We start from the raw sequence: 4,295 nt of genomic DNA, 5'->3' as shown, positions 1-4,295 counted from the left end.
CTAATTCGTTTTACAGATTTTTCAGCTAAGACTTTTTTCTTGAATATTGGTTACTAACAAATCAAGAATATTATCGTCTCTAGTCGAAGAAGTTAAAAGTTGACGCAATTAGTTCAACGTAAAAGAATTCAATAGCGATTCGCAGACATCTTTATCTTCACACACTATTTTAAAACTATATGTGCCTCAATCGATGGATGAGGAACGAGGGATACGAATAATCCTTTCATTGACTCTGTACCTATCATATAAAACCTAATGTGTTATTTCTGGACGTTAAACTAGTATAATAAATATCATTTCCTCTATCCCTAAAAACAATTCAATAATATTCAATTTTTGGGGATGAAAGAAGTACTCATCACTGGTTCAAAACTAATGCCGATTAACTTTTATAGATTAAAAAAGGCCATAAACGCAAACCCTAAGGTCGGTTTGGTAGGTGATGGCATAGTTCACCCAGTAATAAGCCCTATGCGGCGTGTGAAATTCCTTTCAGTTCCTTTCCCTGTGCCGATTATGGCTTCCCAGGAAGATCTGGTACCCGAAAAATCAAATAGGTTGGGTGGAGTTGCAGGTGCCCAGAGAGTCTTGCCCGGGAATCGAACCGGATTGAACCCTCCGGTCAGTAGTCCAACGCTCTACCCCCTGGACTACCGCGACCCACTTTTATAAATATATATGAAAAATCAGTTTTGATGTAGTGAATACTGTGTATTGATCTTGTTAGGAAAATGGGCGTAAAAATGAAAACTGGGGTAACAATGGTAGAAGGATCTTTTGTAAGAAGGGATTTTACTCTGGCTGATACGCCGACTAAAGAAAAGCTTAATAAAATAAAAATACAATAAAAAATGCAGCGCTTTGTGGTTCTTAAATGACGCCTTTGATTTAAGAGGATGAGCGTGGATTAGAGACTAAGACTTTTTGAGGTGCGGGTGGGTGCTCTTAGAGGAAGAGACCAAACGGGTTTTTAATTTGGCGGAGGACAATAGGTTGCAATCCGAAGAGGGCTGGAAAATTGGATAAGGGAAATATATGGCGGTAAAGTTGGATGTTGAAGGCCGCGAGAGAAGGAGAATTATCGAAGTCAAGGGAAAATGGAGAGAGGCTAACCCGTCCAGGAGGAAGAGGCGAAGAAATGAAGAAGGATGAAGTGAGATGTGGGGCCTTATCGAGAGCAGAAGCCCCTCCCAGGGGGCCAAAGGCGGGACCCCATTCCGGCAGACTGTTCAGCGATGCTCGATTCAGGATGGAGACGGATGAACGGAGACTCCCGTCCCGTGGATCACCCCCAGAGAGGAATTTCCACAAATGAAGAAGGAAATCATGCAGGCGAAGACCAGGGCCGGGGGATAGCATGAGAGTCGTGAGGGACGAACAGGGTCCGTCCCAAAAAGTAAGTAAAATGATTTTTCCTGGCTAAATGGACGACTGGCGTGGGCCGATTTGTGGCGGGATAAATGGTGGGTGGTCTTGGGAAAGCACCACGACCCGCGTTAGTTGTCTGCGGGCCGTTACAGTCTGCGGATCACTGCTAGACTGAACCCCTGTTCGAGGGCCACGTCACAAATTCACGATGCTACTTTCCATGGGGCAATTATATGCGATAAATTTAGTGTTGAGCTCGAAAAATCGGGTTCGAAGATCCCGACCATGGCTAAGGATGCTTATAGAGATGAAGAAAGTCCCGAGTGATGGTTTTATGCTGCTGGACGGTACATTCTAAGAGGGTAGAGAGGAGGTTGACGATGGGGAATAATGCCCTGGACACATCCATCAACAACAACACAGTGTGATGAAAACGTGCGAAAAGTGAGACACTTGCTCGATTCTGATTGACCCCCAAGGGTCAGGATGTGATAGTAGGAGAGTGCAATATTCAGAAAACCACAGTGAATTGCATTCTTAGAGAAGATATAGCCATGAGAAAGGTGTGCCACGATGGTCCGCCCCAAGGTGTTGTCAGAAGACTGCTTGGGTGACTATCTTGCCTTGGACCTCTTGGACCTCTGCGAAAGTGACCCGAATTTTTTAGAATATGTGGTTACTGGTGACGAGACATGGGTCTTTGAATGCGACCCCAGTACAATCCCTTTGAGCACCATTTTGGACCACTGGATTACGTCTAGGAGGCCATGACGAGGTGCCTGAACAAGATTCCTATCGACGCCTTCTAGGAAGCGTACCAGAGGCACTTACAGGAAGCATACCAGAAGCGTGGCAGAGGCACTTACAGGAAGCATACCAGAAGCGTGGCAGAGGCGCTGACATCGGCGTGTTGATGCACAAGGGTGGTGCTATTTTGAAGGGTTTTAGTAATTTGAACTTTGATAAGCAATTAAGTTTTTCCCCGAATTATTCAACTTATTTTTTGGAGACACGCCATGTACGTTTGATAGAAAAATTGCCATTTGGGTCAACAAAAATCGTGGCGGATGAATTTGTGATCGAAAGATACGGCAAAACCGACGAACTGGGTGAAAACCGTCAGCTAGCCAAATGATCCGTGCGTATCTAACGGAGACGTTCGAAATTCTCAGATATGAGATCCGCGCGGAGTGTGTGAGGGACGCGTGAACTGTGTTTTTCAGAGGAAACCTGGACCTCTGACGAAAATTGGCGAGTTTGAATTGGAAAAAAGGTTAGAGAAACCAAACTGCTTCGCTTTAAATAAAGGTCTCTTGGAGGAATGAGTTGTTCTTCTCTTTGCGTCTTCCTAAGCACGAGAGACGTCGGAAGGAAAATGGTTTCGGGCAATTCTCTCCGTGATATTCCTTCCGCTTTTATTCGTGTGGAGAGGGCCATTTGAAGGCGGCCCCCCTTCTCCTGTTGATTCACTCGCATTTCGCCCGGAGAGGATTCGAGGGGCGAGACGGTTCCCTCGAGTGAGACGGTTCGTGACGCGGCATCTCCCGCCATTCATTTCATTAGATCTTGCGAACGTATTCAGGAGTAGGCCGTGTCATGATTGCGCATGCCGAGTTCACTCTTTCCCCCTGCCTCCCCACGACTCTCTCCTGCTCGCTTTCATTTAAACTCAACGGTCCCGTTTCTATTTCACTCAATGGTTCCGTGCACTTCCTCGTTATTTGACAGCGAGGGGGTCGAGCTACCATAAAATAAGGCAATCAACGTGTTCATTCGCTTGGGAGACGAGAGGGTCGTTTTTTGAAGCCCACATTCTACAAATCAACAGACTTTATTTCAAGAGTGACGCATTTATTTATTCCAAGATGTGCATTTCCATGGACACCAGATCGCCCTGGGAAACACCCGGTGGCACAGAGGGGACAAGGGTATTGGACCCCCCTTCCCTTATCGATCTCCGATCGTACTGTGCGTCGATTTCGCACTCTCTCGTCGGGTAGGGCTCTTGATTTGTGCGAGACGCAAACTCGCCAATCAAACCCCAACCCTCGGGTTTATTACTGTAATTTTCTTTTTGTTATGAATCATCCCAAAAAAATAAGAAAAAAAGCTTCAATAGTTTCAGCCTCAACTTTGTGGAAGTTCATTTATTAAGAAAAAAACCTTGGGACATTTCCGGAATATTTAAACAATTTTTCCAAACGGTCGCCAAGACGAGGACAATACTGGAGTCGGTGATTGTGGGAATTTGAGTTCGAAGTAGGTGCCGACAGTTGACCCGGCTGAATTCCAGCCTTCTGCAGAACGGGCGAAGCGATTCCACTGGACACTTGACTGGCTGGAGAGCGTTGCTACGGGAGAGACAGCTCACGACGACGCTCTCCCATTTCCGCTGCGCGCGCATCCGGAATAAAGCGCGCATGCCATCGGCGTAGCGCTATAAATATCATGACTGTCCAGAAAGTACCTCACGTTTTGAAATAAAATATGAACCTAGTGACAAGTCAAATTTTTACCATATAAATTTGAGAGGCACATTTTAAAACTATTATTCTACATAGTCGCCATTCAAATCGAGGCATTTATCATAACTATGTGCAAGCTTTTCAATTGCGTCTCTGGGGAAATCTAACTCCGCCTTACATTTTAACCACTCGTTTATACACCAGCGTGCAATTATACGTCAATGGCAAAGAACTGTGTTGCAAGCCACGTCTAGCGAGAGATCCGTAATCGTTAATCGGCTATTTTCATGCATTTTTTTGGTAATTTTTACCGTCCTTTCATCAGTCACAAGCCTAGCCCGATCACTGCTGTGGTCCTCAACGTGAATATTGGTTCTGTTTGCCATTATTTTTAAATTGAGAATGCACCACTGCCTCACTCCACTTTCCCTCATTATTCTGTCTCCGTACGCTTCCCCA

This window comes from Hetaerina americana, unplaced genomic scaffold, assembly GCF_022747635.1.
Source record: "Hetaerina americana unplaced genomic scaffold, ioHetAmer1.1.p SCAF_27, whole genome shotgun sequence".
Taxonomy (NCBI): Eukaryota; Metazoa; Arthropoda; class Insecta; order Odonata; family Calopterygidae; genus Hetaerina; species Hetaerina americana.
Note: the sequence above shows the minus strand (reverse complement) of the source record.